Source organism: Theobroma cacao, chromosome 5 (genome assembly GCF_053813885.1).
Source record: "Theobroma cacao isolate CCN51 chromosome 5, ASM5381388v1, whole genome shotgun sequence".
NCBI lineage: Eukaryota > Viridiplantae > Streptophyta > Magnoliopsida > Malvales > Malvaceae > Theobroma > Theobroma cacao.
This window is the reverse complement of record NC_142643.1, coordinates 15370050-15387367: the sequence shown is the minus strand read 5'-3', so window position 1 is coordinate 15387367 and position 17318 is coordinate 15370050.

Sequence of the window (17318 nt, the reverse complement as noted above, 5' to 3'; positions counted from 1 at the left end):
GTTGGGAACCTAATGGGTCACACACAATGATTGCATTTGAATTAAATTGGGAGAGTGACGATTTAAGTTAGACTTAAATCACATGCTAGGTAATTAACTTCTATAAACTTAATTAAAAGAGTTTAATTAAGTTTTTGGCATAATTATAAATAGTTATAACTATAAGGCCTTGATTGAAAAATATAAAGGAAATTAATTTTGATTTTAATTTTCAAGGACTTAATTAAAAAAGTTTAATTAAGTAATAGGCCCAATATTATAATGTGTTATAATATTGAGGGCTTAATTGAAAAATTGAAGTTATTTTAACCTAACTATTTAAGTCACCTTTTAATTATTTTTCATAAAAGAGATTTTCACAATTGGAGAAATCGTAGTTTTTGTCAGAAAAAGAAAAACGTTTTCTTTCTTTGCCACCACTCCCTTTGTGTGAAATCGAAATTGCTTATGAAGCAATTTTAGATAAAGGTTTGGCTAAGATTGTGAAAAAGAAGAAAATGACAATTGTTGTCCTCTTTGCTAGCACAAAGTATAGTTAAAAACTCCTTCCTTTGTTGAAGGTTCAAATGCAATCGTGTGTACTACCATTGGAGGCCAAGCACTTGATTGGCTAGGGTTTTTGCTCCTTCTGGTATTCGCAGGATTGCTTTGGAAAATGTCATCGTGATTACGAAATTACATGGCAAGGTAACTTTCTAAACAATAATTTATTTTGTGCTTTTATGTGTTAAATATCACCAGGGTGATCCATGGGTGGAGGCATGTTTTGTTGTTTAGTTATAAAGTTTTTAATTTTCTTTCCGCTGCGCATTTTGAGCATGCCATCCATAGCCAACCCATCACCATATGCATCTGTTGTTGGAAGTCTCATGTATACTATGCTGTGCACTAGGCTAGATATTTATTATGTAGTTGGGTTGGTTAGCAGATTTCAGTCAAACCCAAGCATGGAGCACTAGATTATAGTCAAGTGTGTTTTTAAATATCTTTGTAGAATGAAGAATTACACATTTGTATATTCTAGAAGTGACCTTGTAGCAAAAGGGTACACTGATTCAGATTTTTGATCTAATGTTAATTCTAGGAAATCGACATCAGGATCTATTTTCACCATTAAAGGAAGAGCCATAGTTTGGAGGAGTGTAAAGCAATCTTGTATTGTAGACTCTACTATAGAGGCAAAGTATGTTACAGCTTGTGAAGTAATAAAGGAAGATGTATGACACCGTAAGTTCCTTATGGACCTTGAAGTAATTCCAAATGCAGACAAGCCTATTACACTCTATTATGATAATAATGGAGCAGTGGCTAACTCAAAAGAACCATGAAATTGTAAAGCAGCAAAACATATTGAAAGGAAGTATCATCTCATTCAAGACATCATACAACATGGATAAGTACTTGTGAAGAAAACTCCAATAGAGTAGAACCTTGCCAATCCATTCACAAAGACTTTAACGCAAAAAAGTTTCAATCGTCACTTAAAGGTCTTGAAATGAAGGATATGTCATACTTACTTTATTGCAAGTGGGAAATTATTAGAAATTTGAGAATATGGTACCCTGAAAAGCAAGTATATTCTCATCTTTAATTTCATTTAATTTATTTGTAATGAAAGTACATTTTGATAATAAGACGAAGAGTTTGTTTTAAGTAAACATTCATTATCTAATTATTAAGGTACCTTGATTCTATTGAGATATTAAAATACATTTGTATGTAGAGTCATATATAGAAGACATATATTTTAATTGAATCTAAAAATTGTTCATAGCCATATAATAAAGTTAGTCATTTTATTATGTTAAGGCCGTAGTGTCCAAATTACTTCCATCAAAACAAATGTGATTCACTTTACAGGAATGATGAGTCTCAAATCTTCGAAATGGTTGACTTCGAGTAATGACACTATAACATGAACTAGAATCATGTGAGAATCAAATTTAAGTTTAACAGTTACTTAAATCCTAATCTCACAGTTATGCATTTGCTTATAGTAGAACCAAAATCCTGATGGATAGTGAACTTGTGTTTAGTCTCCCTATAATCTTTGATATACCATGAGCATGATCATCATCAAGCGTTGTTCTAGACTCCATATGTTGGGATTATAATCGAGATGAACATTTGCGAACATATATTTAAATAATGGAGTTCATAACATTAACATCATTTCTAGTGATTTTCAGGAAGATTAGTGATTAATTTGTGCCCAGTGGATTGATGAATTATCTACTCATCACATTTAGATACTCAAATGATTAGATCTAGAGTATTGAATCACTAATTGGATGAAATTTGAGACTATATCACTAATTGGATGAAATTTGAGACTATAGGACAAAATTGACATAAAGGTTAAAATGGTAATTGCACCTTTTATCATTGGATGGTTATAAGGGTTCAAAATATAAGGTTTACAATTGGATAACTAATAATTAATATCAAGTATTGAATCATTTCTTGTAATTATAGTTAATCCAAGAGTGTAACCATGAATCTATGGTGAAGTGATTTCATGGTTAATAAGCTTAAATTATCTTAATGAGATTAAGAATAATTCTAAGCTTATTGGAGCCGGGAATATCTATGTCCAAATAGATTCCCCACTTAGCTTTGTAGAATTCAACTTTTTTAAGTTGGAATGCACATTTTATTTGATTAATTAAATTGTATACAAAAATGGCAACTTTGACATGTTTTGTCTTAATTTAGACAAGAAAACATGTTTTGTCTTAATTTAGACAAGAAAACATATTTTTTCTTAATTTACACAAGAAAACATGTTTGTCTTAATTTAAGGCAAGAAAAATATGTTTTGTCTTGATCTAGACAAGAAAATATGTTTGCCTTAATTTAGACACGATAACATGTTTTGTCTTAATTAAAGATAAGAGTTGTCTTAAATTAAGATAATGCTAGGAGGATTCTTTCAAAATGAATCTAGACATCCATGTTGATAAAAGGAGATCCATGTTTGACTAGCACTCTTTTATATATTATTAATTCTTTTTAAATAAAGATGGATAAAATAAAATAAGAGTTATTATTTAACAACGAGTTTTATTTTATCAAGAACTTTAAATGATAATTAAAGAATTAAATTATTTATTCTTTAATTTTAATTTTCATAATTGTGGAGCATGTTTGATGCTTCCATAACTCTAAATAGATGATCAAGATTGATTCAAAGGTATTTGGTTTTCACTAAACCTTTGAGGCAAGAGTTTTAATAAAAAGAAAATAGATTGGAAAAAAGACACGTACGTATCTTTCTTGAAAAAGTTTCAGCCATCACTTCTCTCCTTCTCCTCCTAACTTTGTTGTACCTCTCTTCAGCTCTCCCATTCTTGGTTGAATTTTTTGAAAGATAAATAGCCATTAATTTTTTGGAAGGAAAGAGAAACAAAATCAATTGCCATCTTATAGTCTAGCGTTCCACACCTTGTCCACTCAAGGTTCAAGTTGAAACCATTCTTGAAGAGTAAGTGGTAAGTTTTCTTGGTTGAGAAATCAATCGTTGGTGTGTTGGTGTTCGAAAATAAGAATCATGAAATAAAAGGTACATTATATCTTATTTTAATATATTCTTATTTTTTAGGATGTGATTATGTTACTCGCAATGTGAATAATGTGTTTTTCTGCTTCTGTAATTGGATTGCTTGCTACCTTTATAAAAGAAAAATTTTTTAAATCCATGCTTTGGATCCAACTCCATCACTATGCCATGGTGTCGAGTGGAAAAATCTAAAGAATTAGTGTAGATAAAGAAAAGGGTTGTGGGCTAATTAAAGTTTTATGGGTTCTACACTTATTCTAAACCCATATTAAAAGCCATTAGGTTAAAGTAGTCTAATTAAGGAAAAATTAGGTTAAGTTAATACTATAAAAAGAGAGTTTGAGGAGAAGTTAGCTCTAAAAAGACAATGTGATACCCCAAATTTTAATATACGCGTAAAGTAGTGTAATAGTGGTGACGTGGACCAAAGTAGTCTCATTTTCTTCTTGGTTAGTCTTAGCAAATATTTTATATCCGGGATTCAATAAATTATTTTTATATAAATTAAAAAAAAGAAGAGAGATTTTCGCCTTAGGGGTAAAATGGTAATTTTACATCTCAAGTCTAAATTTTTAAGTTTTCATAAACTCGAGTACCTCTAATCTATTGTGGACCTTTTCTCAATGTCAAAAAAGTAAAAGGATTGTACAAAAAAAAAGAAAAAGAAGACAAAGTAAACTTGTTAATGGCATTTTCGTAAATAATTGAAACTTTTATCAATCTTAGGTATAAATATCTCAATTTCCAGCACCTTCTAGCACTTTCTCCTTCTTCCTCCCATTTCTCCTCCCCATTTCAAACTTTCCATCTTCCATGGAGGCCACCCTTGAAACCTCCATAACTTTCTCATATTAACTCCAAATTTCGTGTTTTTGTACACTTTTTCATAGGATTGTTCATGCTCTTTCACTTTTTCACCACAAAAACCCTAAAAAAAATTTTTCTCTGCACTTTTTCTCACTAGTTGAACATTTTTAGAGATAGAAACTCTTCAAAATAGCTTGAAAACTATTAAAGGAATTTTCCACTTTCTAATCCTCACTAAAGAAATTCAACAACAAGTCCACCAAGGTGAGTAATGGGTTAGGGTTAATTTCTAAGTTAGTTAATGATGGTTAATAATTAGATTTGTGGGTTGTTTTATTATTGATGGATTATATTGTGGTGAAAATGTGGGTATTTATTACTAGTGTGACTAAAGTAGTGAAAATAAATGACTAGCTAATGACTAGAATGTTGGCTTTGTTAATTTACAAGTAAATTGATACTTGAAATGGGAATTAGGGGCTGTTTTGATAGGTTGAGATTATTGGAGGGAGAAATGATTGATAATTATGGTAATTCATGGTTTAACTAGTGGTGTGGGTGACTAAATTAGTAAAGTGCATTGTGTTGGTGTAAGATGTCACTAAGGGAATTAATGAAGTGTGGAGTTATGAATTATAAGGATGATATAGTGCTAGAAAATGGAAGTAAAAAATGGAGTGCTATGAAAATGGTGGAGTTAGTATTAGGTTGAGTAGTCAAATGGTAATTGAAAACTAGTTAGGAAGAACTAGTAAAGTTTAATTATGGAAATAGCATTTGGATTTACATTTGTGTGAATTAGGTTGGTTGTGATGCTAATTGTGTGTAATAGGTTCCAACGAGACCTCACGTTTCCACTTGGAGCACTAGTCGAGGTTTGGAGTTGATCAAAAAAATGGGTGAGTGAACTTGCATTTAAAATGTTTTGGACAAATGCATATGTGTTGAATGAAGTACTTGAATATCTTTGGTTGACTCTTTTAAAAAATTTATCCATGGGAACAAGCCTTTCACAAGTGATATTTCTATGTTGTCAAACGTAGAATGTGTTGAATTACGTGTTTCAAATATTGTGTTGAATTGCCAATTGAATTGTGGCATGTGATGCATTGGAAATCTTTAGATGTTCTAAACTAGTTGCAATACAATTAATATTATTTTCCTTGAATGTTGGACTTTGCAACCATGTCTACGACTAATAAAATAATGAATTATGTGGAATGTATTATTATGCAAAGATTCTTGTTACATGTTCTTATGTGTGCTATGCTTTGAAAGGTAATTGTCACGACCCAAATTCTGGGCCATGATAGGCGCATGAGCCTAGTGGGCGTAGCCCACTAAGCCTAAGCAAGCCTCTTTACGTAACTTCGTTCACTATCCCATCAATTTTTCATCACTATTACTAGACCACCATTTGTAATTTGCAACTAAACGTATTTTCATAATACAACATAGATACCAAAATTTACATCTTTTATAATCTCAAAATAAGGTTATTCATAGCCATCTCATAATGGCACCATTATTCCAAACTATACATGCATCATTAGTAAAGTGTTTCCTAGCAATTTACATTTAATATACATGTACTCATATAAAAGACTTCTGACGATCAGTGGAGTGACTATGGTAAGGGTATGGCTATCGAATGCCATGATACCTACCAAGAGTGAATGCAAGTGGATGCCTTAGTCTCGGTCCCAACTATCTACAGATATGAAAACATGCAATTTAAAAGAGTGAGTATAAACTCAGTGAGTGAACATAAGAAGGGAACAAGCAATGACAAGGAATGTTTTAGAAAACATGATGCACTTATGATAAACCATGCAATTTAGTCTAAATTTTTGGTTAAAACCCCTCATTTCAAACTTTGAATGTTTAATCCCTTAATGTTACAAAACCCATGATGAACCATAAAGTTGAATAAAATGAAAATTTTAGCAATGACCAAGCAAGGCAAACAAACAGGGGGTTTTCTCACTGTAGCGAAAAGGCATTCTCGATTTGCATATGCTTCAGTTATTCAAGCATATCTCCCACTAAAGAAGTTAAATTGACATGATTTTTCAACCATTAGAAAGATGAGAAGCTGGGATACAACTTTGATGTTTATCACTTTGCCCAGTTCTGACCGAAAGGTGGTCAAAATCATTGTCAAAATGAAAGCACTGCACCAGAATTTTGGAACCACCAGAAAGTTTCTTGCTGCACTCACTGCATCAAGAAGCTTCAGAAAATTTCTCGCTATAGCGAGAACCAGGCTAGTGTACCCCCCCAACTCGAGAATTTCTCGCTGCAGCAAAAAATAGAGCAATTTAGTTAAAAGGGGTATTGTTACATCAAAAAACCATTTTCTTGCTGATATGAAAAGCAATTTGAGAGCAATTAACAATGCCAACATACAACACAATCACAATTATTTTCATAAACTTTCTATAACATATATATATATATATACATACATCATCATGCATACCATCTTGCCACACTCAGCTCATGTGCACTCCCTACACGCACAATGCAATATCATCATCGTCAACTCATGTGCACTCCCCCACCGCACATAGCTAGGTCATTATCAGCTCATGTGCACTCCCTACACACACAATGCAATATCATCATCATCAACTCATGTGCACTCCCCCACCGCACATAGCTAGGTCATCATCAGCTCATGTGCACTCTCCCACCGCACATAACTAGGTCATCATCAGCTCATGTGCACTCCCACAACGCACATAGCTGGGTACTCATTATCACACAAAAGGAGCATCCAAAGCATAATATACATATCAATATAATGTGAGAACGCATGAACTATTCATATTACATATTTCACAAGATAGAAACATTTCATCAAGGGCTTGTTCCCCAAGTATATTTTTAAAGCAAAAACAAATGAAACTTTCAAATGATTTATTTAAACATGTAGGCACTTCCCAAAACATTTTTAAATGCAAGTTCACTCACCAGTATTTGTTAAACCTTTACCCAACCCAACTTCCTCTAATGGTCGAAATGGGGCGGTGGGGCTTCGTTGGAACCTATCATCACATTAGCATCACAATTAATTCAATTCACATAACTATAAATTCTAAAAGCTATCTCCTAACTAGCTTCCAATTGCCATTAAGTGGCTATCTATTTTCACTATCCTAATCACTCTAAAATGAATAAACAACCTCAACTACAAAACACTCATAAGTCTAATCACTAGCCATTCTCAACACTTAAAAATCAACTCTGCTTCACTACTCACCTTGGTAGCTTTGTAATTGAATTCCTTTCCAAAAATTTTCAAGCTATTATAGAAGCTCCCTCTTTCTCTCTCTAAAACACCTAGCTAGTGAGAGGAAGTATGGAAGTAAGACTTTTTAAGGGTTTTAAAGTGAGAGAGTGAAAGAGCACAAAAGGTTCTATGAAAAAGTGCACAAAAGCATGAAAATTGGGGTTAACTTGAGAGAAGTTATGGAGGTTTCAAAACAAGCTTCCATGGAGGATGAAAGAAACGTGAGATGGGAGAAAGAAGAAGAAGAAGCTGCTGGTAAATGAGAAAAAGCTACTGGAAAATGATATTTATAGCTAAAGTTTATCCAAACTCCACTTAAATTACAAAAACACCCTTAACAAGTAGGCTTTGTCTTCTTCTAATCCTTTGTGCAATCTTTTTACTCTTTTGACACTAAGACAAAGTCCATAATAGTTTAGAAATACTAAAGTTCACGAAAACTTAAAAATTTTGACCCGAGATGAAAAATGATAATTTTGCCCTTACCTTGGAAATCATCATTATTTCTATTTCCTTCGTCATTTTATCCTTATTTTCATCATTCATTTATGCCTTAGGCCTACTTAGGCCTTAATATTGTTTGAAAGCATACTTCTAGGTGCTCACTAAGGAAATGACGAAATTACCCCTAGTCCGTGATATCGCGTCTACTTCTAGCTACGAGTCTATAAAGATCAAGATCTCACAATAATATTGAATGATAACTATTGTCATGACCCGGTACTCCCTCGAGCCCGTGACAACCGTCGCGGTGTCCCGATAGACACTCATTGCCCGGAATGTCAACCCGAAACCCCGCAAGGCTTTACTATCAGTTTCTCATTTCCCTTGTGAGCAACCATTGTTAAATATCGTGTTCTAAAAGATTTTAAACTGTTTCCAACTAAAAATAAATAAAATATTAATTTTTGTCTCACAGGGGTATTTTGATAATTTTTTCTCAAAATTTTTGAAACTGGCTAAAACGTAATATACAAGTACAAAACACATAATTCATATTCAAAATGAGTTTAAAAGTCTAAAATCTTCATTTAAAACGAAATTATGGTTATTTGAATATAATAAGAAAATAAAAAAAATATTAAGTAAAATATTCTATTTTCTTATAAAACAATATTTATAGAGTTATAAGTGAATAATTTTTATAACGTAAAAGCTAAATAAATTTATACATATTGAAATACAGTATGCCAAAATATTTAATTTAATTTAAAATAACAAGAGGGCCCCAAAAAAAAAAAAAAGTAAAGAGGACTGTGAACCTACGGTTTGGAAAATGCAGATCCAACGGTAGCCCTCGATGAGATCAACTATCTACAGCCTATACTGAACCTGAAATGGGTGGAAAAGAGGGTGGTGAGATTATAAAATCCCAATGAGTAAACAGATATCATCATAAATATCTAGAGTTGAGTACATGGAGACAATAAAATAAATCATCGTAAATTGGGTCATAGCATAAGAATACATTTCATTTAAAATATGTAAAGAGGCTTGTGAATTTCATAAAAACTAGACTTGTGCCATAAATCCATTCTCAGGGACACCTTGGCCTAGGCATCCTACCGAGACCGCCAAGGCTATTAAAAATCACATTTCACATAAATCATGTTTTTGTTTTGAAAACATAGTCGTTCCTTGGCGTTGGCTGAGTTCCCCCTCACGTGGTGATTTGGCGTGAAGTGAACCCTAAGCTTTACCCCAAGAGATACCCTACGCGCCTCTCCGTTCGAGGTAAGAATGTAATGGGGTTTACCGTGCCCCTCTAAAAGGCTGGTCCACAGAAACGCCCTACTGCAGTGATTAATTAATATATATAATCCACCATACAATAAAACTCAATAACATGATATGGCAATTTTGTAATTCACAGTCTTTCAAGGCAACCAAACCATTCGCATTTCAATAAAATTGTCAACTAGCCAATCATGCCCGATTTATCATAAGCCAATCAATTTAAACAATCAAATTGCCACAATTAACAGTCTCCGTGTACTCTATTTTTTTTAAATCACTATTAATTTCAAAACAATTTATAATTTAATTTTATTGAAACACATTTATTCATAAAACATGAAAATTTATCTTTTTAAATTCCTTTTTCCATAAAATTCATAAAATCATCTAAAAACCACCCTAGATAATTAAAATGATAGTAAGTTTACTCACAATGTCTAGAATGCAGACTATCGACGCACTCTGTCTACTAGTCCTCGGATGCAATTTCCTTGCCTTTATCGAAGGACTCACCACCTTGACACAGTACAAAATCGAGAAATTCACTACATTGGTACTAAATTGAAATTAAACTAATTTAGACTATTAATGCATAATATGGAATGCAAAAATGCACTGGTAACTATCTAAACTCGGTATTGGCCTAATTCGTCTTATCACCCGATTAAATTACTAACGCGTCCAATTTAATCCCAAATTAATTTTTTTCAGTTTCTATACCTCAATTGCACCCAAATTGACTTAATGTCCCTTAGTGTGGTGTAAATTATCAGTCTCGATAGCAAATTACGAAAATACCCCTAATGGGTAAAAATTTATATTTTTGCTCCGAAAATTCCCATTATTTTTCTAGGCTCATAATTCATCATTTCTTAACCAATTCTCCTAGAATAAAAATCAAACTCATCCTCACTCATACATGGTAAATTCAGCCATTAATGGTTGTGGGAGAAAATAAATACTTTTCTTGTTGTTTTGTTTCTAAATATGCTAAACTAACTAAAAACACTAACATAACTTAAAATCAAATTAATCTAATAACTTTCTCTCTCCTAACCCATTTTGATCAGCCAACAATTCATCATAAAAACATGTAATTTAAGCATGGAAAATGAGGAGAAATGCTTCAGGAAAATAGATTTCAAGCTTAAGTTGAAAAATCCTACCTTTTTCACTTGTTTTCCTTGATTTTCCACACTTTTTCTCTTGAAATTCCTCACCTAGGGTTTGTTCTTCCTCTCTTTCTCTCTCTTCCTTGCTTGGCCGAATATTTGGAGAGTAATGGGCTGATTTATGCTGATTTTTTAGTTAAATAATAAAATATCCTAAGCTTGACACATGGCATTTTCTTATTGGTCCATTTTTAAAATTTTAAAAATTTAAACATTTTATCTCCACCAAATGATTAGTCAAGGGTCAAAGATGAAGATAAAGGAAGACCATGTGCTGGAAAAAATGTCCTGATGGTGGAAAATTACAATTTTGCCCTTGTGGTGGTAAAATTACCATTTTACCTTTTCTCTAAATTATACCGAAATTAAACTTTTTCACTTCCAATAAGTCAAATTATACTCCAATAATTCAAATGGGGTCAAAAAAATCTTTTCTAAAATTTCCATTTTGTCCCCAAGTGGCAAATGACCATTTTACCCCCTAGATAGTGAAAATTCCGATTCGACTCCAAATTGATCCTCAAACTCCAAATTACCATTTTAAGTCATCCTTTGACTATAATGATCTTAATCTCACCTTAAAATTCCTATTTGATCTAGTTCGAGGATTAAATCAACTTTGTTGTACCTCTAGGTACAATACTGACTTTTGTAAATTTTTTGGGACTCTCCTAGCATACAATCATGCTATCATCACATGTACGTCATGAATAGTATTTTATAAGGTCGGGCTTTACAACTATAACCGTGCGTGTGCGGTGTGGGAGTGCACATGATGGTGATGGTGGTGTGCGGTGTGGGAGTGCACATGCTGACGATATATGCCATATGCGGTGTGGGAGTGCACGTGATGATATATGCCATGTGCGGTGTAAGAATGCACATGAGCTGAGTTGAGGTTGGCGGGTGTATGTATGGAGCCGTGGTGACTAGTGTGTGGATGACCTTGGTGTATGTTTGAATTATCTATATATTTATATATACATAATGTACACATGAATTTTTACACGCATGTGTACCTGTTCTGTAGAGTAAAGATTTTTGGAAAATGTAATGTGATTGAATTGTATATTGAAAGTTGATATTCTTAAATGTTTCCAAAATGAGTTAAAAGACATCATAGCATCGAGTTTGGTTTTAGAAGAATAAATTGCATTGTTTTTAACATACGTGCATCGCGTTTCCTTAAACCTTCTGTATTGTTGTTTGTTCCCTTCTTATGTTCACTCACTAGGTTATACTCATTCTTTTCAACTTCATGTTTTTGTTTTCAAGTTCGGAGGTAGTTGGATCCTAGATCGGGGTGTTCTTCATATTCAACTTTTGGTAGGTTTACCATGACACTCAATGATAGTACCCACGCCCAGAGTCGCTCTGCTGGCAATCAAGGGTCTTTATATGTGTATATGGTAGTTTAAATGTAAATTGTGAGATTTGTTGTAAACACTGTATGTGTAGTTTGATTAATATTGTCGCCATAGGCTGGCATCTGATAATACAATTTGAGAATGATATACGCTTTGTTGTCACGAATTGATTCTCGAAAGAATTATTATTGAAAATTACGAACTGTGGATCTTAAAGAAATATGGGTGATAAATGGACTAATGAACAGGTTTACATAAAGAGGCTTGCTTGGGCCTAGTGGGCTATGCCTATTAGGCCCATGTGTCGGTCATGACTCGAGATTTGGGCTATGACAGACAAGCCCTAAGAGAGATTCCAGAAGTTAGAAGTTAAAGCTGAAGATTGAAGATTAAAAGCTACCAATATTTGTTTATTTTCGTCTCCTTTAGCATTTATTATTCTTGTAACTCTTGATGGCTAAACTTCATATGTTTTTATTGATTATTGCAATTATGAGTAGCTAATTTCTTTCCTCTAGGATTGCAATAGAACTCACATGTAGTTTAAATTTTTAATCACTTTATAGCTTATTTTCAATGGAATTGAATTGTTTATTCCAATTTGTTCTTAATGCTTTTAATTGCTTAGCTACCAATTAAATTGATTTGGAAACCTAAACATAACTTGAGAAAGGAAGTTTAAAGTAGGCCAAGGTTGGAATAACATATGATCATACTCATTTGCTTGGATGAATAAATTGATTTGTATATAGAATAGAGATATACCTATATGTCATATGTAGCCAGTATTAGAGTCTAAACTTCATAAGTCTATTTTAATTTCAACACACATAAAGATATAGTGGTTTGATTAAAATAGATATTTTTTATAAAAGTTTCGAGAGAGCCTTATAAATAATTGAGAACTCTAGGTTAGCTATCAACCCATTAAAAAAGGCTTTGCTACTTTTTTGTATTTTGATTGGTAGGGCAATTGATATTGGGTGATTGATCTACATCACCATCCTTCGATCTGTTAATACACCTTGTGAAGGCATATGGTTTCCTTCTTTGATAACTGAGTTGTGTAAGAGAGTTAATGTGGAGTAGGGATATGAGGAAGAGTTATTATACCCAAGGATCTAATTAATGATGGTATAGTGGAAAAATTTATGCAATAAGATTCATCCGCTGTTGGAGGTAGTTCATCCATTGTGAGGCCCCGAATACCTCATCCCCAGACTTTGTCCATGTCATAGAGAATGGAGCGACTTAGGATCTACATGGACCATCAAGCATAGTGCACTCATGCCATTAAGAAGATGATGAGAGTTTATGTACAACATATAGGCATGGATATGGCTGTTTTCACTGTTTTGACAACTAATCCCACCAATGTTGCTGGAGCTAAAGATGATGATAGAGAGGATAGCTAGATCATTTCTACCACTTGTTAGGGGAGTTTTCATTTCTCTTTCTCTTTGTTTTATTTTTATTTTTATTTATTTTTCTTAAACATTAGGACAATGTTTTATTTTAAGTTTAGGGGGGTATTTTTAGATTTCGTTATTTTATGTCTTTATTTACTTTTATTTGCTTGTCTTTATTTTATTTGCTTTAAATTTGTTTACTATTTTGCATGTTTTGTTAGCTTTAATTTTTACCTTTTATATCTAAAAAAAATTTAAAAAATTTGAGATGTTTTGACACCTTGTTTAAGATTTTCCTTATCCTAAGATGATATTTTGATTATCTAATGATTTTAGATTTTGGGGAAAATATGGGTATGATTTAAGTTTGTGTCGATATTCTTCTGATAGCTTCATTGTAGGATGAGACTTCCAATTATTTGCGCACTATATTCTTTTACTTAGAATTGTCATGTGATTTAGAAAAAGTTTATGTTAATAAAAGTATAGTGAAGTTAAGGATTCTAGAATTTATTTGATTCTCTCTTAAGGAAAAATCCTACACAACATTTAGGATAGGAAATGATTTAGGCCATCTTGGGACCATTTGAACCTTTTTGAGTCTACCCTGTGATATAGCTATCCCTAGTAACCCTTTTTTATTTTCTTTGTTTAACCACCTAATTAATTTAGCCTAGCCTTTAAAATAGAATTCTCAATTTTGTAACCCTCATTCCTAAGCATGTATATTATTTTAGAAAATATATAATGAGCAAAATGCATATAGTAGAAAGGTGATGTTGTGATGAAAAGTTTAAATTGTATAACTATTAACCCTACTACCTATAATGAAAGAAATAAGTTTAGTGGTGCAGAATTGTGATGATGAAAAAAAAACTTCAAAGTGAAAGGGTGTATATAGGGAATAAAAATGAAATAAAAATAAAGCTTCATATAGGTCCTAAAATGATTATGTGTCATGACCCAGTACTCTCCTCGAGCCCGTGACAACTGCCGTGATGTCCCGATAGACATTCATTACCTTGAATGCCAACCGAAACCTCGCAAGGCTTAATATCAGTTTTCGCACTTCCCCTGTGAGCAATAATTACTAAATATCATATTTTAAAAGATTATAAGTTATTTCCAACTCAAAACAATAATAAAAAAATATTTTCTATCTCACAAGGACATTTTGGTCATTTTTCTCAAAAATTTTGAAACCTACTGAAAATATAATATATAGGGGAAAATACACATTTCATAACTATAAACAAGTTTTTATGTCTAAAACATTCATTTAGGGTGAAATTGTAGCTAATAGAATAAAATAAAAATATTAAATGAAATATTCCATTTTCTTATAAAACAAGATTTATAGAACTCTGCGTAAATAATTTTTGTAGCGTAAAAGCAAAATAAATCCATGCATACAGTAACACAGATAACCAAAGTGTGTAATTTAATTTACAGTGATGTGTGGGCCCCCGAATGACCAAAGGTAACAAAGGCTGTGGACCTACAATTTTTGAGGAGGCGAGTCTAATAATAACCTTCGACGTAATCAGCTATTTACGGACTGTCCTGATCTTGGAATGAGTAGAAAGCAGGGTGGTGAGTTTATATAAACTCAGTGAGTAAACAAACATCATCTAAAATATCTAAAGTCAAGTAAATGGAGACAACTTAAAATAGTTCATCGTACTATGATTCATAACATTTCAAACTCATTTCAACTAAATAAAATAATTTCATTTCACTCAAATAATCAACATGGCTTATGAATTTCTTAAAAATTTGGCTTGTGCCAAAACTCATTCTTGGGGATACCTTGGCAGGGGCATCCAACCGAGTCCACCAAGGCTGTTAAAGAAAAGTTCATATACGCATAAAACACATTTTTACGTTTAAAAGCATAATCGTTCCTTGGCGTTGGCTTAGTTCACCCTCACGTGGTGGTTTAGAGTGTAGTGAACTCTAAAGCTTTACCTTAGAAGATACCCTCCGTACCTCTCGTACTAAAGTAAATATAACGGGGTTTACCATGCCCCTCTAATAGGCTGGTCCACGGAAACCCACCCACTACAGTAAGCTAAATACATAACCCACTAAATCAATAACATTTCGACAGCATAACATGGCTAATATAATACTATCCAGCCTGTTAAGGCAAAACAACCAATTCATACAATTTCAATACAATTTCTGTCACGACCCGAAACTCCCATCGGGCCTGTGACAACCGCCGCGACGTCTCGATAGGCACTCATTACCCCGAATGCCGATCGAAACCCTACAAGGCTTAGCATCAGCTTTCGCATCTACCCGGTGAGTGACAATTATTAAATCTCGCATTTCAAGAAATCATAAGTCATTTTCAAATCAAAACAATAAAATATTATTTTTTCGCTCACAGGGGCATTTTCGTCATTTTTCTTCAAAAATATCGAAACCCACCAAAAACATGTGTAAAAGATAAATATGTTCATAAATACTTTAAATCAGATAACTGAAGTATAAAATTACTTTTACAGTGACATGTGGTGTCACGACCCGAAACTCTCTATCGGGCCCGTGACAATCGCCACGAAGCCTCGACAAACATTCTTCACCCCAAATGTTGATCGAAACCTCGCAAGGCTCTTGTATCAACTTTTGCACTTCCCCAGTGAGCAATAGTTATCAAATATCAAAATTCAAGGGATTACAAATCATTTTCAAATCAGAACATAACATATTGTTTTCTGGCTCACAAGGGCATTTTCGTCATTTTTGTCAAAAATCTCGAAACTTGCTAAAAATATAGTAGGTAAGCAAAAAATATATATTTAATGATTTAAAAACAAATTAAATATCTAAAACGTTCATTTGAAGTGAAAATTTGACCATTTGAGTATAATAAAAATATTCAATAAAATAAACTATTTTCTTATAAAATAATTTTCATAAAACTATCGGTACATAATTCTTATAGTGTAAAAGTTAATTATATTTATATATACTATAAAGCAAATAACCAAAGTATAAAATTTCTTTTATAGTGACACGTGGGCCCATATCTAACCAAAATGCATCGGAAGCTGGAAACCTACAGCTTTTACCGATTCGAGTCCAAATGAAGGTTCTTGTCAAAGTCAGCTAACTATGGAATTCCCCGAGCCTGAAATGTGAGAAAATGAGGGTGGTGAGATTAGAAAATCCTAGTGAGTAAACAAATACCATCTAAACTATCTAAAGTCGAGTAAATGGAGACAATTAAAATAAATCATCATACTGTAATTTCATTACCTTTCAACTCATTTCAACCAAATAAAATCAATCCATAAAAATCGAGTAATCAACTTGGCTTATGAATTTCTTAAAACTTTGGCTCGTGCCAAAACTCATACTCGGTGATACCTTGTGCAAGGCATCTAACCGAGTCCACCAAGGCTGTTAAAATTTTGTATACACTTAAAATATATTTTAGTTTGAAAAAAATACAGTCGTTCCTTGGCGTTGGCTGAGTTCCCCTCCACATGGTGGTTTGGCGTGAAGTGAACCCTAAGCTTTACCCCAGGAGATACCCTACGCGCTTCTTCGTTCGAGGTAATAATATAATGGAGTTTACCGTGCCCCTCTAATAGGCTAGTCCACGAAACCCCCTCTGCAGTAAATAATTAATATATAATCCACCAATCAATAAAATTCATTCTAGCATGACATGGCAATTTATTGCAACCTAGCCTCTCAAGGCTGAATACACATTATAAATAATTCTAACACCAAAATAAGGCTCTTGTATCAACTTTCACACTTCCCCAGTGAGCAATAGTTATCAAATATCAAAATTCAAGGGATTACAAATCATTTTCAAATCAGAACATAACATATTATTTTCTGGCTCACAATGGCATTTTCGTCATTTTTGTCGAAAATCTCGAAACTTGCTAAAAATATAGTAGGTAAGCAGAAAATATATATTTAATGATTTAAAAACAAATTAAATATCTA